Below are 25,189 nucleotides of genomic sequence, written 5' to 3'. Positions count from 1 at the left end.
TGACTGTGATGGATTGGTTTCCATCATAAAAACTGAAACGCTTTAATGAGAAAGGGCTTTATGAGTCTAGCTGTTAGCCATGGGGTTGTCATCACACTGTAGCCTTCCAATTCTTTCCCTCTGGGATTAATCCAAGGCTGCTGGACCACTAATTTATTACAAAGACAGGTGCTGGATAAAGAAAAAATAATTAAGAAATAAAGAAAGAGTGAGAAAGAAAGAGAGAAAGCAAGTGAGGAAGAAAGAACAAGAGGATGCAAGCAAGCAAGACAGAGAGAATGACAAATTTAACTACATGACAGAATTTGCCTTGGCTATAATTTGCTTGCACACCAGATGTCTGCATGGTTCAGGCTGACAGCATTGCAGAGGGTGGGAAGCTCAGCACTGTCCAAAGACAAAAAAGAAGAGAAATTAAAAAAATTAAAACAAAAATGACTTTGCTGTTTATTTCCTTCACCAGTAAAAATTGGGTCCCTCCATTCACATATCTGGTCATACCATGCACTAACACTTCCCCTTGCCAGCACGTCACTGGAGTCCTCCTCAGAATTTGACCAGACTAGGTGAAAAAATATTATTTTAATGCAGTAGTCTGAGGGAGTTGCAAAATGCCTCTGTCTAATTAGTTGATCAGTTTGAGAGTGAAGGACTTGGGTGAAGAAATGTAATGATGTCAGTTCTGCGATATCTGAACTGGCTTATTTACATTCCTCACCTTACATCTTTTCCTTTCACACCCATCTTCCTCTCTTCACCTCTCCCCTTTCCCCCTGTCATCTGTGTTTCTTTCTTGCTTCTTGCCAAGTTCATTGTGTACCTGGGGTCAACCAGACAGTTCTGCAGATGGGTTGATGATACTGCAAAATACTTGGTATGAGATGTTTCTGTCTGGCCTACAGATGGGAGACTCATAAACACTTTATACACCCAGTCCCTCATTACTGGTTTAACAGATTTTCTACTGGAAAGCCAAGAGCTTCCCCAGGCAATGCAAGGAGTTGCCATATGTTCAGGATACTAATTAATAGTCCTAAAAACTCACATGTTTTCAGGCTAACAGAACAAGTTAAATTCTTTTCTTCTTGGTATGGTTTTAGTGCTTGAGAAAGGATCCAACTATGTGGGCTGTTCCATGGGTATCACAGACTTTGCCAACTGGATGTGTACAAGTGTGAATGACGCTTTTTTGTCTTAAGTCATACAGATTGATTGCATTTAAAACATACTGCATCATTATCTTCTGTCTCTGATACCTCATCACAGTTCCTCAGAGACAGCAGCACTTATTCTGCCTGAGTCAGAGTAGTGTTTCTGAGAGAGTTGCACACATCCTTGTAAAAGCTGAGAAAAAGAGGCAGCTCCACACCTCCAGAGCTTTACTCCACCCTGCTCAGAGCAATGGACCTCTTTGAAGACAGACTGTCCTGGAGTAGGAGATAATTAGGAGCGCCCTTTCTCCCCAGTGAGATTCCAAGTGTGAGCTTAGTACATTCACATCTGCCAGAAAAGAAAGTCCCAGAAGATTTTTCCATGTGTGAGGGCAAAAAGTGCTCAAGTATCCTACTGGAAGAATCAGTCTTCCTGAATTCCTTTGGCTAACCTGGAATGGAAATGGTGGACCAACAATCAGGTGCCATAAGGAGCATTGAACATAACAAAATACTCCTTTGTCTTCTCTATTTTTTCATGAAGTGCTATGAAGTGAACACCCTGCCTCTGTCTGACAGCACCCTGAGAACAAAGGACTTAAGTGAAGACCACGTCAGGCCGGGACAGTGGAGGATTTCAGCCTGCACATAGTAGGAAAAAGCTCATCAGCTTTGGGTTTCTGGCTGAGTTATTCCAGAGAAATTTCATTTTTCTTCCTGTATCCCTTTTGTGATTTGAGATTGACAGCACATCCTTCTTTCCTCACCAGAAATACCTGAGCAGTGTTGTTCCATGCCACCTTCTATTCTAGCTATAGTTACATTTTTTGTATATTATACATATAAACCCATCAGGAAACTGTAAAAAGTTCTGCAGACCTCAGTGAAAGTAAACTGGCTTCTCAGCAAGACAGAAATGAGGTGTGCTGAGGAAAGAACACCTCCAAAGGGAAATTCAGAGATTTGTTCTCTGAGTCATGTGCTAAATTCCTTTGTAGCTTCAAGGTCTTGGTGGCCAACAGAGACTACGTCATTCTTAGGAAAAGACTAGAAAACATGACTGAAAGTGCTAAAATGCCATTGTGTACATAGCATCACTCCCTGGCCTCAAACAGTTTGAATCTCCAGCCCTCAGAAAATGTGTAACATAGAATCATAGAATCATAAAATAGTTAGAGTTGGAAAGGACCTTAAAATCATCAAGTTCCAACCCCCTGCCATGGGCAGGGACACCTCACACTAAACCATATTACCCAAGGCCTCGTCCAACCTGGCCTTGAACACTGCCAGGGATGAAGCATTCACAACCTCCCTGGGCAACCTATTCCATTGCCTCACCACCCTAACAGGAAAGAATTTCCTCCTTATATCCAATCTAAACTTCCCCTGTTTAAGTTTTAACCCATTATCCCTTGTCCTGTCACTACAGTCCCTAATGAAGACTCCCTCCCCAGCATCTCTATATGCCCCCTTCAGATACTGGAAGGCTCCTCTGAGGTCTCCACACACCCTTCTCTTCTCCAGGCTGAACAGCCCCAACTTCCTCAGCCGATATTCATATGGGAGGTGCTCCAGTCCCCTGATCATTCTCGTGGCCCTCCTCTGGACTTGTTCCAACAGTTCCATGTCCTTTTTATGTTGAGGACACCAGAACTGCACACAGTGCTCCAAGTGAGGTCTCACGAGAGCAGAATAAAGGGGCAGGATCGCCTTCTTCGACCTGCTGGTCACGCTCCTTTTGATGCAACCCAGGATACGGTTGGCTTTCTGGGCTGCAAGCACACACTGCTGGCCCATGTTCATTTTCTCAAGAAAAAAGATCTAGAGCAGAAACATGGAAAGATTTCCATATAGAAAAGACTTAGAAAGGAGATCTCTGATGTAGGTCATTGACAAATGAAATATGAGAAGGATATAAACCTATGACTGGAACATGGCAATCTCTAATGTCCTCATCATCCCAGAATGAGGGACTTTCACCTTTTTCTGAAGCACATGCCTAGTTTGAAATATTCAAGCTGTTCTTGTAACTTCTTCATGGAAACCCCTTGGATTACTTATAAGGTTTCAATTTTGACATCTTCCTCAGGATGTCACTGACTCAATGCCCCAGTATGAAGAATAGCCAGTGGACAGGACTGCCCCACTCACTGCAGTAGGGCTCCATGGGCAGCGAAGTGGCAATTGTGATTTCCAGTCCCAGACGAGCAACTGCCTCATCCTATCTTTGCTCTTGGAGTCTCAATTTATTCATACCAGAGACTGTTCTTCCTTCAGATTAATTCAATTTCTATGACATTGGCTCCAGTCTGTGTACACTGGGGGTGACTCTCTCTGCCTTTCCCTGAAGAGCATTTTAGACCAATGAGACCCCACAATTATCCCCATCACGAAAATAAGGAACATTTCCACAGAGAAAATGGGGATTTGTATTCAGAAAAGCTTGACACCTGCTGCAGAAGGTACACAAAAGTCATTTGTAATTAGATTTTGTATATGCAAGCTGCCTTTAAAATTCCAGTTCCATAAATTAGCTGACATCTCAAAAAAAAAAATAGTGAAACATTTACATTAAAACCAGAATTCTTGGAAATCCGTTTCTTCTGTTAGTTGCAAAGGAAAGAAGAAAGTAGTCCACATTGGTAATTCTTCAGTCTACAATACAGCACAAAGGACTTGAGGTCCTCTATAGTCTTGTCAAGTACTTCTTATTGTTACTCACATGGTGAAAACAACTTTTGTTTCTTCTTAAATGTGGTGCAGGAGAATATTTATAGAATGAATCAGATGAAGAAGGCTGGAAGAACTCATTCTTATCTACACTGATGTTCATCCCACCAACTTCAGCCATTTGTAAATTAGGTGCCTAAACTAAGTGGCTGTCTAGATTATTCAGTTAATGAAGAAAGGTAGGCATTTCCAAACAAGAAAAGCCTCTACCTGTGGGACAGGCTGGGAGAAATATTCCTCAGAGATACAAAACTTTCTCCATTGCCTATACTGGGATCTATCCAGAATCCTGTGGAGAATCCTTAAATACTATACAGCTTAAAATTTGATGAGTTCAACCCCATCTGGAGACTGGCCTCCTGTGTAACACTAACCATAACATTCAGTGATTGAATTTCTCTAACCTTCTGGGTTGTTCCCTCTCTGGTAGAGCTATGCCAGACCCCTATGGGACAGCAGAGTGATTTTGCTGTTCCCTAATGTGACATTTTCCCCCTTAGAGCCTATCGCTGTGTTCATAGATTTTGTTTCACGCCACCTCAACATCAATCTTCTTTCTGTGTCTGTCCTTTAGCTCTTGGTGTAAGTTCTGGGGACTTTCCCACCCTGTGTCACTTCATCTGGTCACAAAGCCACAATCCCACCACAGCCTCGTTTGCCAAATGTGTTGCATAAGGTTCAGCCTTGTGGGTTTCCTCTGGAGCAAGGAGACAACAAAGATCCTCTGTGGGAGCAGGAAAACCAGCCTGCTCTCTCAGGGTGCACTAGAAGGGGGCTTTGGCCTCTTTATTTTCAAGTGATTACAGACTTTAACCTTAAATGGGATTACAGAACAGGAGGAAATGCTCAGAAATAGCTGAAAGTAGTAAAAAGGAGATCATTTTAGTACTAACTTCCCAGTAACAACCAAGATATGCCTGGGGATACTGCCAGCAGTATCTTCTAGCTGACACTCCAATAACATGGGCATGTCACGTTTCCCACCATCCAACACCTAAACTCCCCGGTATGTCCTCTGACTGTTCTCCCTGTACCTCTGACAATCCCTGCAGTGGTTCTGCAGGGCAGTGCCATGTCCAGTAAGCTTATTAATTTGTGTTGTGCTCCACACCTACCATTGAGCAAGAGGCTCTGGATTACAAGCAGGTGGCAGGACACTGGACACATCTAGTCTGGTGGGAGCAGAATGCCAGTGAGGCTGTCACTACCCAGCCCAGTGAATTTCTTGTTCATGAACTCAGTTCCCCCTGGAAGCTCTTCTCCACCCATGACATCCTCTAGCCATGCACCCGGTCACCCAGCGCCATACAGCCTACACCAGGAAAGCAGGCTTTAGTGCACACACCTTGCACATGAAGAACCAAGGGAGAGCATTTAGCTGTCATGGTTAGTGTGGAAACTTCGCCTAGTGTGTTTAAGCAATGTTGTTTCATGTGCCAGCAGCTGCGTCTAAACATCTTGACCTAACATCACGTAACATTTTTCCTCTCATTCTGTTAATGACAACCAAGAGGGAAGTATTCGGTATTCTCTATGAACACTCATGGCATACAGTTACAGGATGGGCATTCTTAGGGTCTGTGGCCTGGCCAGATAAGGTTCAGCTTAAGTCAGCTGCCAAGAAGCTAGAGGAGTGTATAAGGACATGATTGCAGCTGAGCTGCATCTGACCACATGTACATCTGGCCCTTAGTAAAACTAAGAACAGGATGAGTATATATGCTGTTTCTCCCATGTCTACATAAACATGTTTAGTCTCTGCATACTTATTAATCCCCAGTGAACCTCCTCTTCTTGAGCTCATTCAGTCTCCATGGGAAGCTTTTCTCCACCATGACATCCTCTGGCCATGTATCTGGGAGTTCATCTACACACTGCAGGAGGAACTGTCTCCTTGGGCTGGTTCTGACTGAGCCCCGCAGCTGCATTTGGTGCTCACCCCACAGATGCTCACCTCAGTCCCTGTGCATCTTCACTGGCAGCTCCAGATTCCCTTGCACTGGTATTGCTAACGTATGGTAGCTGTGACCAATGAGCAGAGACCTCACAACACCTCATCCTGCTTCTGCTCAGCGAAAGTAAGGAGGAAGGAAGAAAGCTTCCTTCAGGGTTTCCTAAATCAAAGTGTGTGAATAGCTGAGGTTGGGGAAGAAGTTGTCCCTTGCCAACACACACACAGAGGCACAATCGTTTCTTCCATCCATAACTCCTCAGGGCAACTGAGTTTCTGGTTGAGTCCACTGCTGAGTCATTGAGGTATAAATTCAACCAGTATGAAAACCTTCCCCCTTGACAGCAATTCAATAGAGCACAAATTAGCAGAAAAGATGAAGGGGAAAAACAAAAACACAAACAAACAAAAAGCAAACAAAAAAAAACCCAAACCACTGGGAAGGTATTAGGGCTGACAGCGCTGTAGAAGGTCCTACAGGAGGTATCTCAGCACCTTCTCCTACAACAGCCCACCCTGGTAAAATCTGAGCCATCCCTTTCCTGACACTCCACAACAAACCCAAACACATTGATGCTTGTTCCTGAGAGATGCCAAGCAACCCTCCACTCCTACTTAAATCAGGAGATTGTAGACAGCTCTTCACCTGGCAGGATGAAGTCTTTGGGGTGTTGGAGGGAACAGCCTGCTCTATGGCTTAAGATGAATGACAGCCATCTGAGCCCATGTCCCATGCTGTGATGGGTGGCAGAGCTGCTGTCCGAGCTGCTCTGGCCAAGTTTTACAATGGTGCCGTTATCCACCAGCCATCTGGCAGGCGTAGCTTCTATTTTTCCTGCATCCAGCCCTGTGTTGGCAGATGTTAGGTGGAATGGCAGGTTGGCAGGGGGAGACTGGATATTTGACATCTCCTCCCTTCTCGCCTTTGCTAACATTCCTTTGGCTTGTAAGTCTGACAAACCAGCAGCAAGAGAAGATTGTTGTAAGTTATTTGCAAGGACACAGCCTCACATGTTTTTCATCCATTCTTTTTAAGACTTCAGTGGCAATATACAAGCACCTTTCCCAGGACCCAGCAAGGAAAAGCCTGTTTGGTAAAGCAACAGAGGAAGCTTGAGGTTTATTTTGTTGTTTATAAGAATAAACACCCTCAAAAATATCCTTGAGAGTTGCTGATATTCTTGGTTATTAAAAAAACTCTCATGAGTGTCAAGGGCAATGCAGTAGGTGTAAAGCAGAGAGGGGACAAACGTCTTCAACACATTATTGTAAAGGTTTCACATTTAGGCTGCCAAGAGGGGCTGAGCTGCTCCACGGGCTTGTTTCCTTGAAGGCAGGAGTGCGTCCTCCCCAAATATGTCCTGATTGCCTCAGCTGATGATGCTGTTATTCATTAAGACCCAAAGCGGGGATTGAGTTCAACTGTTCTCGGCACTGTGCTAACAGAATGAGGACAAGATGATCACTGGTAACCAAATCCAGCAGGAGAGGGGATCCCTCACACCCAGCCTCTCTGCTGGGTGGTCTGCACTCTTCTGGGGACACTGGGCTTGAGTGGCCAGCATTTCTCTGAGCTGCTGAGTACTAAAAGCAGAGTCAAAAGGAAAAGCAAGCAGGCAGAGGTGCTGCCCAAGGCGGTCACAATCACCAGAGAGCAGTGTTCCTCTCCAAACGGGCTCAGTGGCTTCTGCCAAGGGCAGACTCATCGATAAGCTTGTCCAAAGGCAGCGTGTCTCACTCCCTGAGTTTAACATGACGCCTTTTGGTCTCTGCAATTCCCCTAGTGCGTCTCAGAGACGCATGGATTTGATTCTGGCAGCTGTTCAGTAGGCCACATGTTCGGCCGATCTGGATGATGTGATTGTTTTTGGGAGGACTTTCCAGGAACATTAAAATCGCCTGGAGGATGCATGTAGCTGGCTGGAGCAGGCTGGTCTGAGAGCCGAAACCCATCCAACTGTGAATAGTCATGGTCCCAGGTGCAGCCCGCTCCTCATATCATGTCTTCAGCAGGGTGTGCCTCCACCTCCAGTCAGGACAGACACCCTCGGCACAAACCCACCCTGGCACTGGCAGCTGAAAGGACAACCAGAGCCCTCTGCACAAGGTGTGGGAGTCCTGGGTTTTCTCTGTTATCCAGTTGAAGACAAGGAAGGGGAGGGAGACACTGAAAGCGCAGCCTGGATCTAAATCCCCAGTCTAAAGGTAGGCTTGTAGCGGCACTTTTCAGCTCACCTACAGTGCTCGTGTGGACAGCAGTGCTGGTCCTGTTACCTGTCCATGTTGCTTTCCTCCTCCAGCAGGGCTCAGCTTTTGGACCTAGGATATGAAGCTGGGCTGTGTCCCTGCTACAGCCATTTTGGAGAGGTGGCACAGAGCTGCACACCCCAGTAGTCACAGGAGCCCAGAGGGAGGAAATAAGAGGATTTTTCTGAGTGAGCTGGTGATGAGGAACATCAAGTTAAGCTCTTTGGAGTGAGGTACAGAGCTCTTTTCCAGCGGAAGGATCTTGAGCTTTGGCCTAAGATGCTATCATGAGTAATGGTCAGGTGTCACGCTGGCTGCCAGTGACCAGAGGCACTGAGCTCCCTGGTCTGGCAGGAGCACACTCCGATCACAGCCCGCTCCTTGTGGGGGGTGAATAAAGTAGATAACAAAAGAGAGATTTTCCACTGTCATGCTTGGCTGATAACATGCCAGAAATAGGTGTCCATGTTAGAATCGTTTTTCTGCCCTCAGAAAAAAAAAAAAAAAAGCAAAGAGTACTATGCCAGTTTCTGTAGATATTATGGAAAGGCAAATTTAAAAAAACTTACTTTTGACTAGCCAGATTTAAAATGACCAGCAAGTGAAGGATTACTAAGTGGGAGCACCAGGGTAAAATGGGCACAGTCCTTCTCCCGATTGCCTGCTCCTTCATCCCTGAGTCGGTCCTTTCTTTGTAAGTCCTCTCATCCAGGTCCCCACCTGTCTATCTCCCAGAATCTACTATGGACCTGTCCAACCTCACAGGAGGGACAGACAAAATTTTAGGTAGAGAAATACTGAGCTCACATGGAGACACCTTTTGCAGGAGTCTTTTGTAATACAAATCTCACACAAACACCCCAAATGTCCTTGGAGCCTCATCACATTTCTTCTCTCTTTGTAATGGGCTTCAGCAAAACTCATTGTCCATCAAAATTATGTGTCCAAGATCATGTAGTAGGAATCCTGGAAAGTGTATGAAAGAGATTGCATTTTGCTGTTTGACGTCTTTGCTAAAATGCAAATTATCTGTCACACTCCAGTAAATTACGTGGTACCAAGCTTTACTATGCTTCCTTCTTTTCCCTTGTGTTGCAAATAAACATGCTGGAAGGACAGCCTCTCCTACACATGTAGAAATGCTGATAGCTAAGTCAGGCAGCAAGATTTGGCTGAGCTTTTCTGTTTATAATAGCTTACAAATCTTGCAACTTAAAACCTACAAGCCATATGCACATGCTGCTAAGTCACTCTGCTCCACATGGTGGGGGAACCCATAAAAACTAAGCACAGCACAGAAACCCAACAGAAAAAAATGGACATTGGATAGGGTATTAAAAAAGCACTGACAGTCTGGGGGGAGCTTGCCCCTGTACAGCTAGAAATCTGTTTGAAATTGCCTACAGTAGGAGCCATGGCCCATTTCTTCACACATCTTTGCTAGAGAGATGTCAGCTTCATCTTTCTGTGGTATCATGTGCTGGTTTTGGCACCACCAAAATCCAGGTGCACTTCAGAACTCAAGCACTAGGTCTTCCTCTAATGGGCTGCTCCCAAGAGTGCCTGCCTCTTTCACTGAGACCTTCTGATGGCTGGAAATACTGTTTTATTTCTAGCAAATACAGAAAGAGAAAATTAATTACTTGTCACAAGTCTGGGTTACAATAAAGCAACCGATGTTGGGTCTCTTGAGACAATTAATACAGCTCAGCTTGGAGAACAACATGACTGTGAGAGCTAACAGGCAGCTGGAAGAGTGCAAACAGCCAAGTAAAATGGCAAAGTCAGCAGTTACAACCTTTTCCTGGCTGGTTGCATATCTCAGACTAAAGAGAGGTGACAACCTTTGGTCACTGTATGGGCTTTAATCACAAATGGTGCTCTCAGCAAGATACCCCAACCTCCCACAGCTTTTCATATTCTACTGCAGTCCCATAAAGCACCCCGTTGCATCGCAAGCAACTAAACACGGACTGCCTGCCAGCACCTCGGCTGCATAAAGTGGGTGTACCAAAACTCAGCTCAGCAGTCTTTCTGTGCATAAGAGGACATTTGTTCCTAGGTTCAGCCACCTCTACAGTTTGATCCAGCCCCTGAAAAAAATATGTGATTGTGGTATTCTCACTCAGGCCTGAGCATGACCTCAGGTGGGAGGAGATCTGATTGCTGGAAGGAAGACTTGGGAGCCAGCACCAAAATCAGTGTGGGTGCAGATGGCTGCAATAGGCCAAAACTCCAGCCAGAAGTATCAAAGTCTGGGGTTGTCTCATGTAAACACCCAGCACCTGATGGAGGAAATCATAATTTTCTAAAGCTGCTGCTCCCTCTCTGTTTCTCTAAGTGTGATGCCTGCTGAGGAGCTCTGCTTTGCACCACTGGGGTCAAAAGCCTGACAGATAATGTAAGGCAGAAACATAACACACTGTATAACTTTCTACCATGCACATCTGGATGAAGTGTAAACTTCACCTTCTCGTCAATGTAATAGTATGCATTTATTTCTCCCTCTGGGAAAAGCAAAACCAGTTCAAATCTGTGCAACAACAACAAAAACCAAAACAAACTGTGATTACTGATGTGGAAATGCTACAGGAGGAGACCCTGCAAAAATGTGGATTGGTTTAGATAAATAGAATCATAGAATGTTTTGGGTTGGAAAGGACCTTAAGACCATCTAGTTCCACCCCCCTGCCATGGGCAGGGGCACCTCACACTAGACCATGGCGCCCAAGGCTCTGTCCAACCTGGCCTTGAACACTGCCAGGGATGGAGTATTTACCACTTCTTTGGGCAACCTGTTCTAGTGCTTCACCACCCTCACAATAAAGAGCTTCTTCCTTACATCTAACCTGAACTTTCCCTGTTTATGTTTAAACCCATTAACCCTTGTCCTATCACTACAGTCCCTGATGAAGAGTCCCTCTCCAGTATCCTTGTAGCTGTGCCTGGGATTGCCCCAGCCCAGGTGCAGGACCTTGCACATTGTTGAACTTCATGAGTTTGGCACTGGCCCACCTCTCATGTGTATCATGGTCACTCTGGATGGCATCCCTTCCCTCCAGCAAATCAACTGAAACACAGCTTGATGTTGTCAGCAAACTTGTTGAGGGTGCACTCAACAGCTCCGTCTATGTCACTGACAAAGATGTTAAGCATGATCAGTTCCAACACCAACCCCTGAGGGACACTGCTCATTACCAGTCTCCAATTGAATACTGAGCCGTTGACCACAACTCTTTGCATGCGGCCATCCAGACAGCTCTTTATCCGCTGAGTGGTCCACTCGGCAACTTTATGTCTCTCCAGTTTAGAGACACAGATGTTGTACAGGACAGTGTCAAACACTTTGCACAAGTCCAGGTAGATGACATCAACTGCTCTACCCCTGTCCATCAATTCATTAGCTCCATCACAGAAGGCCACCAAATTGGTCAGACTAGATTTACCCTTAGTGAAGCCATGCTGGCTGTAACCAAGCACCTTGTTGTTTTTCACGTGCCTTAGCATGCCTTCCAGGAGAATCTGCTCCAAGGTTTTTCCAGGCACAGAGGTGAGACTGACGGGTCTGTAATTCCCTGGGTCATCCATTTTCCCCTTCTTGAAAATGGGGGTTATATTTCCCTTTTTCCAGTCATCAGGAACTTCACCTGACTGCCATGATTTTTCAAGTATGATGGCCAGTGGCTTAACAGCTTCATTTGCCAGCTCCTTCAGGACCTGTGGATGGATTTCATCAGGTCCCATGGACCTGTGCATGTTCAGGTTCTTAAGATGGTCTCGAACCAGATCCTTTCTTAACAGTGGGCCCAAGGTCTTCATTCTCACAGTCCCTGTGTCTGCCTTCCGAGACTTGGGTGGTGGTGTTAGAGCCTTTGCCAGTGAAGAGGGAGGCAAAGAAGCCACTGCGAACCTCAGCCTTCTCCAAATCCAGGGTAGCCAGTTCTCCCGATAGCTTCCAGAGAGGGCCCACATTATCCTTAGTCTGTCATTTGTTAGCGACATACCTATAGAAGCCTTTTCTTTGACATTCCTGGCCAGACTCAAACTGGGCCTTACTTTTTTTGACCTGATACCTAGCTTCCCAGACAATGTCCCTGTATTTCTCCCAGGCCTCGCTTCCACCTTCTATAAGCTTCTTTTTTTACTTCTAAGTTTTCTCAGCATAGAATCATAGAATCATAGAATAGTTAGGGTTGGAAAGAACCTTAAGATCATCAAGTTCCAACCCCCCTCCCATGGGCAGGGACACCTCACACTAAACCATATTACCCAAGGCCTCGTCCAACCTGGCCTTGAACACTGACAGGGATGAAGCATTCACAACCTCCCTGGGCAACCTATTCCAGTGCCTCACCACCCTAACAGGAAAGAATTTCCTCCTTATATCCAATCTAAACTTCCCCTGTTTAAGTTTTAACCCATTACCCCTTGTCCTATCCCTACAGTCCCTAATGAAGACTCCCTCCCCAGCATCCCTACAGGCCCCCTTCAGATACTGGAAGGCTGCTATGAGGTCTCCACACACCCTTCTCTTCTCCAGGCTGAACAGCCCCAACTTTCTCAGCCTATCTTCATATGGGAGGTGCTCCAGTCCCCTGATCATTCTCGTGGCCCTCCTCTGGACTTGTTCCAACAGATCCATGTCCATTTTATGTTGAGGACACCAGAACTGCACACAATACTCCAAGTGAGGTCTCAGGAGAGCAGAATAAAGGGGCAGGATCACCTTCTTCGACCTGCTGGTCACACTCCTTTTGATGCAGCCCAGGATATGGTTGGCTTTCTGGGCTGCAAGTGCACACTGCCGGCTCATGTTCATTTTCTCATCGACCAGCACCCCCAAGTCCTTCTCCTCAGGGCTGCTCCGAATCTCTTCTCTGCCCAGCCTGTAGCTGTGTCTGAAATTGCTCCAACCCAGGTGTAGGACCTTGCAGTTGGCCTCTGAGTTTTGGGTTGTTTTCAGAAGCCTCCTGGCCTTCTTGTCACATTTCCTTCTTGTCAAAATGCAACATTCCTGAGCTTGGAGCAGGTGATCCTTGAATATCATCCAGCATTCCTCAGCCCTCTCCCCTCTAGAGCTTTATCCCATGGAACTTACTGAGCAGGTTCCTGAAGAGGCGAAAGCTTGCTCTCCGGAAGTCCAGGACAGTTTGCTTCCTGTGTGCCCTTCTCACTTCCCTAAAGATCTCAAACTCCACCATCTCATGGTCACTGCAGCCAAGGCTGCCCTGGAGCATTACATTCCCTACCAACCCCTCACTGTTGGTGAGCATGAGGATAAAGAAGAAATATCCAACTCTGTCCAGGACAGAAGCCAAAACTTTTTGAAAACCCTTCAACAAGGTTTTCCTTTCCCCAGGGGAAGGAAAAGAGAAGTAATGATCTGCACAACTGCATATAATGGAGATTAACCCCACCTGCTCCATCCTGGACATAACTCTGAGAGTTACTGTCTTCTATAGTTTGAATGGACTTCCCATTCCCAGTGTCCCATGCTGGTTACCTGTGATATAACAAATTTGACAGCTTCTCCAGTTCTCAGCTGAGCAAATATCCTGCTCACAATCACACCAATACATCTCATAGATTTCCCCACTGCCTCCTTCCCTACCACTCTTCTTGCTTTGCCTGACATGATGTTGCCTATGCAGGATCCATCACCCTCATCCTGCCATAAGCATCCCAAAAGATTTTCCTGTTGTCCTACCATCACAGTAGGTTTCACATGAAGCTGACACCAGGCTTTCCTCACGTGGTCCACATCCAGCAGATTATGTATAAGCACAGATGGCTCTGCTAATTGGGAATTGTTCCTTTTTATCTTCTCACTGGGGCTTGTCCTGGGCAGGGGCTGCCTGATTTCTTTCTCTTTGATTTCAGAGGGTTTTGTGAGAAGTTACCAGGCAGAACTGAAGGGCTGGTGGATGAGGCTTTGATGAATGCCTTGATTTGTATGGCCTGCTGGGCAGTCTGTAGCTGTGCAGTCAAACACACCAGTGGCTTGTCAAGGATCTTACCCTATCTGCACCGGGAGCAGGGTTATGCAGGATGTACAGAAATGTAACCCAACAAGTCTCTAATCCCCAGGACAAGGATGAAAGTGGATTTAGAGTAGGGATGGCTATGTTCCTCCTACCAGCTCACCCCCTCTGTCAAGTTCCTGAGTACCAGTGGTGAATAAACTCAGCATGTGCCACAGGCCAGCATGTAATGAGCTGTTTTTATCACCCACTTCTCAGAGCTATGTAAAATCCATGCACTGTTCTGCTCTGCTCCACTTTGCTTGGACTGGTACATGGAAAAATTTCAGCTCAGAGTAGCTTATAGCCCCCCTATAGGCACTTTTCCAACACTGCCTGCCCACGGCTGTAAAGCATGGACGAGGATAGTGCCTGCAGGCAAGTGACTTCTGGTTGTCTTTGAACGGCCTTTTCATTCCACTATAACTCCTGCTTCCCTGCTCTGCTTCCTTCCCTCCCTGCTTCCTAACCCAGTTTAGACTCTCTGGTTGAGGCAGCTGAGACCACAGTGACAGAGCAAACAGTGGGCAAAAGGAAAAGCTATGGTGCATCATCCAGACGGACGGAAAGAAGTGTGGACACTGGAGATGTTGCAGAAGAAAAGCTTGCTTGGAAGAGTGGGGAGAGCGAAGAAAGTTAGACAGTGCCCCAAAAGCCATCAATGTCCTAGTGATACTGCAAGGGAGCTGGGAGGACAAGGAGAAGATTTTGAAGCAACAGTGAGGTCCAGCTCTGCAGGACAATCACCTACAGCAGTACCCCCATGCGTGTCAAACTCATAGCAAGGAACAGGCTTCACAAACTCCTCAGCACATCTGGCCATGCTCCATAATGTAGCATGGCTCATCTCACTACTTCTGTTCCCCTTGTGGACACAATCTGAAGGCGGTTCATGGGAGGCCTGAGCTGATGTTGTGATTCTTTCCTACATTAGCCTATAAGAGGAAAATAGCCCTTAGCTAGGACATCTAACATCTAATAAAAAATGCCTTAGTGACTTCTGACAGTATTCCCCAGACCTCACATTTCAGTTACATGTATGCACAAAAACTTATAGTGGCAGGAGCAATTCTTATGCAGATGAGGCTATTGGTGAGCATTTCCCAATACGCCACAACTTTGGCAAAGGAATGAACTGTTTAGTTGCAAAATATCACGCAGGTATTCCTTAGACGGCCATGACCAAACCCCCACCACCTGGGAATGAGCAAGACAAGCAAACAGACCTTCAGCTCTGCTGTCAAGAAGCATCTCAGCAAGGGAACACCCCCTTGCCCTTCCCATGAGCATCCAGGCATCATAAGCATCCCTAGTCTGCAGAAATCTTCATCAAGGACATGACCTCATTGTTTCAGCGGCTGTAAAAATGCAGCTAAAGAATGGTCTCTGACCCCAAAGAACTCATAATCATGTGTGATAATCATGCTGGATGGGGAACATAGTTTGATTGAAAGGCAGTGTAAAGCAATAATAAGATAATACTGTAATATATCCTTGGCCTAACTCCCTTTCCTCAGTGTGTTACTCTCTCGACCCTGATGATGTGATGTCTCATTTACAATTCTGGAAATGCAGGCCATATATACTTTGTAACTAAGAGATCAGGCACTGTACTTTGCAGTCTGCCTAGCACAACTTGGCTCAGCTTGGCTCATAACCAAATTTGCTTCCCTCCTCCATGCTGTGGTAGCCATCTCCACAATCTTTACTGGGAACAGCCCTGGGACATGCTATTCCGCAGGCCAAGCCTAGGAAACACAGCCAAAAGCCAGCCAACTAAAACAAAATGTTTATTATGCCCAGTGTATAAAGCTAAGAAGTTGAGGCTAAGATTTGCCTAAGGCCATGGGTGAAGTCAATGTCAGAAACTAGGCTTTCTTTTCCAAGGGTCAGAGAAGTATAGAAAGAGAAGCATTTTTTCAGGTTAGGATTAGCCCTTATTGCATATCTGTTGCTTTTTTTAACACATCATTCAGAATTAGTTGTCACCTAAGGCTCAGCCTCATAAGTGTGCAGGCACATATATCCTAATCTCCTGTGCAGTGTGCACTTGTGAGTCTTGTTGAGGTGTGGTATGTATTGGCTGCACATGCAAAGAACCACTGCCACATACAGTGAAGCCTTTTCAGCAAACATAAATGCTTTTTCTCAATCAGTACATGGTTGGTGCTGCATATAGTGCCCTAGCAAAAATGGCCTGCAGCAAGCTATTGAAGTGTTTAGCAGAGGGTGCTTGAAGAGCGTCAGGTTAGCTCCAGCTGAGGTCTAGATGATCAGACACAGCTTCTGATCCTATACTCACTACCAAACTGGAGAGCAGTTGTTATCAAATCTTCACCAGTGGTGTCTTCAGCCATTTTTAAGTTATGGCTTTAAGTTAATACACTGGAGGTGTTTATCTCCAGCATCATGGCTTCTAGCATAAGGAACTTGCATCTGGGAGTCCTGGATGTTAGGGTTCCTGCGAATCACTACTTCTTTGAATTAGGAGGCAGCATTTGTCACACTTCCATTAAACAATTGTAATTAGCAACTTCAAACTACAAGATCACATTGCCTAGACGTGAGACTTTACTGTGTATGGCTGCAATGGCAGAAAAGTTATACTGTCTTTTTGCACTTCTGTCCTTCCTCTCTGCTGCTGTGGAGCATCTGCAGTGAGAGAGCAGGGTTTTTTGGGGTTATATAACGTGAGTGGGGAAAAGTGAGACGACAACTGCAGATTTGACCTTGAACACCAGGAGAATGCATAACACACAGTCTGTATAAAGTTTCCTCTATAATAATAATAACAACAATACTAATATAAAAATAATAAATCTTTTTGTTTCTCTACCAGAGAAGACTATAAAAATCTGCTCCTACATAGCTGCAGTGGATTTCACAGCCAAAGCGAGGTCATTCAGAAACTGTTGCCAGGCCAAGTTTTCACTTTGAACATTTTCACAGTTAAATGAGGATCCAAAACATGTAAGAAAACACAGTCCCAGACTTTCCACTTAAAACTGCTTCTTGCTTGAACTATAAGGTGAAGAGAGGAGGAGGGGGGTGGCTGAAGTGGATGTGCTTGGGTGATTTGTTTATCCAGAAATTCTTTGCATCTCCTCTTTTGAGTGAAGTTCCCATTGCTTTTTTTCTTTTTACTCCATTTTCCAGCTGTGTAGCACAAAGTACAGGCAGGTCAACAGCCTTGCTGAACATCACAGAGTGAGTCAGTGGCTCTGGAGAGATCAGAGCCAGGACCCCACTGTGTGCCAGCTCTCTGTGCTTTCCTCTGGTTTCAAAATTCATTTCAACCCCAGGTGCTAAAACAAGGTGAAACAGGACAAATTCCAGACTGTGAATTTGGCAAAGGCTTACTAAGGACACAGTGACAATGCCATCTCAATGCTGTGACACCAGACACCACAAATTGAACAGTGGTCAGTCATATTTATGCTTAGAAGTATGGGCATTTCTGTGTCTCCATGACCTTGAAATAGCTTTTCAACCCACTGGTCCATTCCAACCCAATCTGACAGCACTGTTGGCTCCTCCAAAATGTAACATTTGTACAGTTTTCATGAAAACTGGCAATCAGATAAAAGAGAGATCTGGAAATTAAGTACGCACTATAGGAAAAGGTGACTAAGACACACTCTTAGCCACCATCAAATCCACTGAGAAAGGGAGAGACTGGATTTGCACAGGGAAGTTAAAGATAACAGAGGCTCAAGCACCAGTATGTGACTGTGCTATGTAACTGGTAGAACACTCCTTGTCACAGCTGTCGTAGCATCTTCTAAGCCTTGGGATAGGTACCACAGAGACAAGAGACATGCCCAGGCTTAAGATGTGTGACATCCTCCTCCTAAGTGGAGGGCAGAGAATGAAGTCCCATGTGATCTGTGCCATGCCACAGGATTTGGATCCTCCAGGCTGACATTGGGTGTTCCTTCTTTTTCCTGATTGAATAATTAACCTATTAAAAGTTATCTCTGCCTTCTCCCCCAAATTACTATTTCTTCGTGCTCATGTTAATCAAAGTTCTAGCCATAAGGTTTAATTTCTGAAATGGAAAAAAGAAAGAAAAAAAAGAAACCACAACTCTTTAGAGAGCTGTTTTGAGGTACTTGGAAAAAAACAAAAACAAAAAAAAACCCTCACTATTTTACCAGCAGTGGATTTTGATGTTATTGTAGGGTCACTCAAAAGTAATGGCTGGCAAGGGTGAAAGTAATTTGCAAGCCCTGAGCTACACTGATTAATTGTGGCCAAGTTGCATAGTGATAGTGGGTCTTTTATTGGGAGGTCACTGAAGGGTATGGGGCTGAACAGAATGGATCATTACCAGAGGGCTGCTGGTTAACAGAAACTATAGAGCTGTTTATGAACAAGGGGTCAGCTGGTCTGAACAGGATATTCATGAAGACTGTGCTACAAAATGCTTCGTTGTTGTGGTCATGCGCTCTGGGCTGCTAATATTCGTGGGTGCACTTGTGTGGGCATGTTCAGTTTGTTTAGAAAATAAGGGCATTGAAGCACTTGTTTTCTGAGGGAGAGAAAAAAAAAAGCACTGAGTAAGAATTACACCAACTGTGCAAATACTGAAAAGAAGGAAAAGAGAATGTCTCACTCTCCTTTTTACAAGTTTTTAAATGACAAAGCAAAAGATGTAAAACACTGGGCAGAGCTGTGCTTGCCGTTGCCTTGGGTCCCCAACACAGCAGAAGGCTGCTAAACCAATAATCTTCCTATCCTGACCTTGTAGCCTCCTAACAAATCCTTTCTACTTTAGCAGGATTTGTTTCAGAGAACTAGGTGTAATCTGGTACTCTGGTAATGTCCTCATTTAACAGATTCAAGGCCAAATCCTGCTCATACCTCCACTGGCACGGTCCCACCACTTTTGGTACAACTGCTCTAGCTGAGAGCAGACCGTGACGTTTTTCCCATTAATCTCATTCTCCCTTCCTATTGTGTTTCATTTTGTGGTGCCCTGGAAACTGGAAAACCTGTATGTCTTCAGCCATTTGATGTACAGGAAATGTAGTCACTTAACTAATCTTTTTCCTGGGCAGCGGTGGGGATTTTTTGTTTGGTTTTTTTTTTTTCTCTTTCTTTTTTTCATAGCTGGCCTCACAATGCTTATGGAAACTGGTTATGGTAGAGGGGAAAAAGAACACGGATGGTAACTTAGCAGCCACACACATCATGCTCAATTAAAACATTTAAAGCTCCAGGAACAGAAGTCCCGAGTCCAAACTTTGTCTAACGCTACTCTCCATCTACCCTTTCAGCAAAAAGAGCAGCCTTTCTGGCTCATTCACCAGCTGGAACGGATGCAGGCATGACTGAGCCCAAGACATCCCGTGCGGGCTGCAGCTGTACCAGGGTGACTGCAGCCATCTGCCCCTGCCTGGTCCTCGAAGCTGAGTGGCTGTCAGCCAAAGGGCTCCGGAGCCTTCTGGAAAAGCAGCAGAGTCCAAGGCACAAAAGCCAGGCTGTTTTGGACCAAAGGCGAGCCAGGCCCTGTGAGCACTGGAGCAGTCACCACTTGGTCAAGTGACACCAGAAAGGACAGGATTTCTCAACATTCACCAAAACTGGTAAGATATCCAGGAATATCTCAGATGTCCCACATCTATCTTTAACCATGAAAAACCTTAACAACTACCTTCAACCAGACAACCAACTTTTAGATGTGTAAAGAGTGGTGGTATGGAGTCTGCAAGTGTAGCTAGTTAGGCTGTACAGGCTACTACACTGATTTGGAAGACTCAACTAAAAGTTGAGGATGAGATGGTGACAGGATGAAGATCTTACAGAACTCACACTGTGACTTCTCCAACATCTTGTACCACTGCACTTGAAATATGCTCAAATTTAGGAAGGTTTCAGTGGACATAAAGTACAAGGTCTGAAAACTTTGCCTGCTTTTTGAAAAGATGATATTTTGAGATGACAACAAGAAAGCCTTCAAGGAAGAGGTGGGAAATCAGGCAACATGCAATTCACAGACTTGGAGACCTCAGAAAAGCATCAAGGATCTGGCAACAACTAGTGGTTTCAGGCAGAGCTAGACTGCAGAGAATAGCTACAGGAGCCAGTCACCTGGGAAAGCTGCTACACTGGAGTTTATATTGGATCAGGCTGTCCTAAGGGATTTCTGCAGGAAGATTGAAGAGGCTGCTGAAAACTCCGGAAAAAGAGTGCAAATGGGCCATAAAAATGAAGGCAAGTGGGAGGCATGATTTTTTTTTCTTTGGCCTAAATTTGTGCACAAGCTTTTGTTCACAGATGAAGTTCTTATCCTGAGGAAGAATCTATCACTCTGGTATATGAATGTCAGCAGAGCTGGCGTCAGTGCCAGGACGCTTGTTTACTGTGCTGCTTCCTAATGTGACATTTCAACACCAAGAAAGGGCTTCTTATGCTTTCTTATGCTGCTCAAGAGAATCCCTGCTCCTCTTCCTAACTCTGTTGTAAACTGCCTGCTCTTTATGGCACTATGTCTATTAAGTCTACCCTGTCAAGTTGGTACACATTTCTCTTAAGCACTTAACCCTCTGTTGCCCATTTTGCACATTGGTTTAATCCCATGCTCCCACCTGAAATGTAAAAATTAACTGCCTTAGAGGAAGCCCAACGCCTTAATGCATCATTTACATCAGACTTGCTCCAACACAGAGGGCTGGTGACCAAAGGTCCATGGATCCCAGTGGAACATGAGACCCACGTCTACGGCGAAGCTCTCCTAGAATTTCCTCCTGTAAGAGGGCTTGGCTTCCTTGTCCTGTTCCCGTTACCCTCCTCTTGCCAAGTAGCACACAGTTGGCTGGCAGTTTCCCGAGACCATTGTGAGAAGTGCCTTCAAAGTCATGACGTCATGTGTGGCAGAGCATGCCTCCAGTCTGAGTGAGTTCCTGTCAGCCTTATGCGCGAGGGGAATACTGAATTAATTCCTGATGCCATTACATGCATCTCAACACGAAGATGACACCCACTGGCATAAGCATGTTGAGTCACTACATTTCCTTTCCCCAGGCTGCGAAAACACAAGCATCGTAACTGTTTCCCAGCACAGACCCATAATGGTGCTGGCTCCTGCAGAGAGACTGTGGGCTCCACTCAATCTCCCAACAACTTCTCCTAGGAGTTAACACCAGTGCAAGGCACAAGTTGGTCTGCCTTTCTGTCTCACCTTTTTTTTTTCCTGTGAAATGAAAATAGGAGGAGTACAGAGAAAGCTATGCACCTGCCCCAGGTTGTGAAACTTGGTTCATATAAGGCTGTTGAGATTCCCCCCTCCAAAATAAAAAAAAAGGGAGAAAAGGAAGAGAAAAAAGAAATTATGGTTTGGACCAAGTTCAGGCCTTTGATGTGTGTTCTGAGTCTGGGAGCCCAAGAGACAGTTGTATGTTTAATGCCTCGCTATTTCTGTACTGGGCACAGACTCTTTTCCCTCACCATCTCCTGGATTGCACCTGATCTTATTTCAACGACCTTTTTTATGCCTATGCTTTAATACCAGTTTTTTATTATTCCTTTTATTACTGAGTGAAACAATTGTAGGTTTAATGGGCCATTCCCAACCCTACAGACCAGTGTGTCCTGGGGGTGTTCATCAGAGGGTGGAAAGAACTTTTGCTGCGTCATCTGTGAGAGATGCTCGAATCTGCTGGGAGAGCCAGCAGGGCAGAAGTGGAAGTCAGGATACTTCCTGAATAAAACAAATTGCAAGGGAAAAGACATCTTTTTCACAGGGTGAAAATGCCTCCCCTCACCAATGGGGTGAGGTAGCTAGGGGAGAAGACTGGTAGCAGGGCCTTGCAGCTCTTGCTTTATGTATTTCTGCTACTACTGCACAAGCAGGCCAACAAGGGAGACCACCGCTGCAAGCCATTTGTCAAGAATGCCAGAGAGATCCATCCCTGGCTTATAAACAACACCCATGGCTCTCTTCTGTGATGACTATACCTGTCTATGTTAAGGAAGCCGGCAACTGGAAAGCAGAGGAAGATGATAGAAAAGGGGAAGGCTCTCAGTCCTGGATGGACAGATAGGTAGTTACTGCCTCTAGGATCCCAGGGGACAGGTAAATTGTAAGGGAAGCTATAACATGCCATAAAACGAGTATCTCCTGTTGAGACTGTGATTTGTCACAGCCAGGATAGTTATGAATTTTAGTTCAAGAGTCAGTATTATTTTAGCTTACCCTTGGGGATCAGGATTCACAGGCTGGAGATGAATAAAAATGTTGTATAACGTTTGTATAGGAAATGTTTCCCCACAAGTAAGCAGGTGTTCCTGCTCTTCACTGAGTGGTCTGTGTGATACACAGTTTAGAGAGGGCATTTGGCATAAAGCATAAAACATATCACATTACACGTGAGAATATGTGGGATCCAAAGTTTTTGATGGGTCTGAAGTGAGACAGCTTTGAAAATTCAGATAACTGGGTCAATGACAAAATGTGTTATTTTACTGCCTTTGAGGTTTTGTTTCTGATGAGTATTTGGGTCTCCATACCTCTGTCTTAGGGAGTTTCAAGAAGGAAGTGTCAAGCACAGATGACAAGAGGAGATAATAACCTGGTCTGTGGTGCAAGGGAGAGACTTATTGGGGATCTCAGCACTGCAGGAGACTGGGAAGAACGGTGGCCTCAAAAAGAGGCATCAGAAGAACGGCCTGGTTGGAGGACAGCCAGGTGCCTTTAGACATCTTTGCTCTCTTCCCTAATTACTACACCCCTCTGGGAATGGTCTGAGTTACAGGGGCTGCTCCAAATCACCATGATTATTCATTAGACCCATCTACACAAGCGCATGTTCCCAGGATATCTGAATGAGACACAGCTCAGCCTGTAGCCAAGAGATGACATCCCTTAATCTTTGCCTTGAGTAACAGCTTTAGACAGCCAACCCCAGTCCTGCACCCCACCTCTGCCATGCTTCAAACTGTCAGGGGATTGGTTTAATGAAGCATGGCATTGAAATTCAGCCTCAGAGGAGGTAGAAAATTTGAAAGACAAAGCTAGGACCCATTTGTGGGAGCAAGCTCTGCCATCGAGGGGGTGAAGCCAACCACCCTCCCTGCACATGCTTATTGTCCCCTTCATCCCACTGGGGACAGAGGTAGCCCAACAGCAGCTGTGAGTCAGAACAAGTCACAAAGGACACATTCTAGAGGAAAAGCAAAGGCAAAAATGCACACACAGGTTCTCTTGCAAGTGTAACCATTCGGAAAAGTCTAATTATTGTAAATGAAAATTAATAGTGATCTGGGAAGATTATAACTTTCTCTCTCTTCTTCTTCCCCCCTCCCCTCCAAACTTTCTGATTGTGCTTTTTTTGGCAACCCAAAACCAGTAATTTGATGCAAACTCTGGCCACAAATCCAATGGAGCTTGATATGCTTTAAATGAGGGGAGGGGGGATAGGCAGGGGTGATTGCTTTAATAACTGTTCTTGGAGAAAGGCCATTGATGTGTTTTCATTACTCGGAAGAAGAAGAAAGCCAGAAAGAAAACAAGTGGTAGGACAGCCGTTAGAAAATAACTATGAATAATTATAGAGTGGGGCTAAGGGGAAGTCCAGGGAATTACTTAAGGGATATAATCATGAGCCCACATCCAGGCCAGTTACTGGTGGCTAAGAGGAGGATGTATTCAAGCAGTGTTTGAGGGCCCCTCTGGTTTGGGTCTGTCTCCATCCAGTCTTGCATGAGCCTGAGTCCCCATCACAGAACCCATGGTCCCCAGTGTCTCAGCAGGACCCCAGAATGTTACATGCATTCTTGATCTTACAGCACTCTGCAGACCTTCAGGGATGAGGCTCTATGCATGTGTCTGGGATGGGATGGAGACAGGATATTTTCCTTCCACAATGGGAAAGCTGAAGGTCTTAAACTGCAGCCTGGATTAGACTGGTGAATATCTTAATGGTCCTTTGAAAGAAGACTGCTCTGCTGCTCCTTGTGTGTAATGAAGGAAGCTGTACACAGGTATCCCACCAGCAGAAAACTGCAAGAACTGGAGGTGTGATAGTCAAAGGGAGGAGAAAAGAGAGTTTTTCCTAGTCAAAAGGGCTATAAATGGGAACAGCCAGTTCTTCCCTTCCCCAGATTCCACAGTGGTTTGGAAGTCTCTGAGAACTTCTGCAGCACCTTAGCAGAAAGGACAGCCTTGTTTCTGAGCACTCTTCAGAGTCAGGCTGCAGAGGTCACATCTCCTCATCTCTAGAAAGCCTCCAAACCACCCATACCCATTCCTGTCAACCGTGCAGCCATACACCCACCCATGGGGCTCTAAAAAAAATTATACCCCCCTATCCTTTGGGGAGGGGTTTTTGGCACATTCCTGGTGGTGATATTGATTCAGAAAAGAACATTTCCAGACACACAGCAATGCAAAAGAAGATGAAAAGCCCAAATCCATCTTGGCTCAGGCACAGAGCAGGAGGGAATCCAGAGTGGTTGAAAGATGAAAAAAGAAAAAAGAAAATCAGCAGGACCCAAGAGGTTATTTTCATGCCAACTCCTCAGGCGCTGTGCAAAAAGTTCAGGAATGAATGTGCACAGCAGGCTTAGAAGGAGGTGATGGTCACAGTCAGGAGTTATCTCCTCTAAGGAAAACACTACTTACTCTTTGTTAATGGGGACAGGCAGCAGGTACGTGATCACAGAGGCCTACATCAGACCTAGCACACCCTGTAAGGGACATCTGGATTCCCAGTCAACTCCAAGCATGTCTTCTACCCTAAATCATTATCTCAGTGCTCACAGCAGAACCTGCAAAACCTTACAAAGGCAGAAAGGAGCATCATTCTGATGGCAACTGCTTGTTCCAGGAGACGCCCCTCTCCAGCCATAGCAACAATCTGTTGTATTCCTAGGTCACCAATCACCATGACATCCATCTGCACAGCAAGGTTTATAAAGCTCCTTCATCTATGCCAGAGAGACATGGCAACCCCCTGAATTTTACTGCGCTACAAGGTAAACAACCAGACAATACCTCCAGAAGACAGCAGACTGGAGCATCTGTTCAAGTTTCTGAGAGACCATCTGAATTTATACTCTTCCTTTTATTTACACCATTTTGTCTTCTG

General features: G+C 45.4%; 2 long non-coding RNA genes across 3 annotated transcripts; one reads left to right on the top strand and one right to left on the bottom strand.

Annotated features, from left to right (window-relative positions):
* Positions 1–25,189, bottom strand: LOC133221349 (uncharacterized). 2 transcript variants are annotated; one of them, XR_009727982.1, is made up of 5 exons: positions 25,096–25,189; positions 1,493–1,603; positions 719–820; positions 334–387; positions 1–171 (listed from the first exon to the last, which is right to left on the bottom strand). It is a non-coding gene; the product is annotated as an uncharacterized LOC133221349 (long non-coding RNA). The 2 variants fall into 2 exon arrangements; XR_009727981.1 differs by having other exon boundaries at positions 1–387.
* LOC133221251 (uncharacterized) lies at positions 7,070–8,491 on the top strand. The gene is made up of 2 exons (XR_009727946.1): positions 7,070–8,037; positions 8,133–8,491. It is a non-coding gene; the product is annotated as an uncharacterized LOC133221251 (long non-coding RNA).

The sequence above is a fragment of the Neopsephotus bourkii genome, unplaced genomic scaffold, assembly GCF_033783945.1.
Source record: "Neopsephotus bourkii isolate Nb327-2 ecotype Australia unplaced genomic scaffold, CSIRO-AGI_Nbou_v1 NB_1526, whole genome shotgun sequence".
NCBI lineage: Eukaryota > Metazoa > Chordata > Aves > Psittaciformes > Psittacidae > Neopsephotus > Neopsephotus bourkii.
Note: the sequence above shows the minus strand (reverse complement) of the source record. Positions and strands in the feature narration are given on the sequence as shown.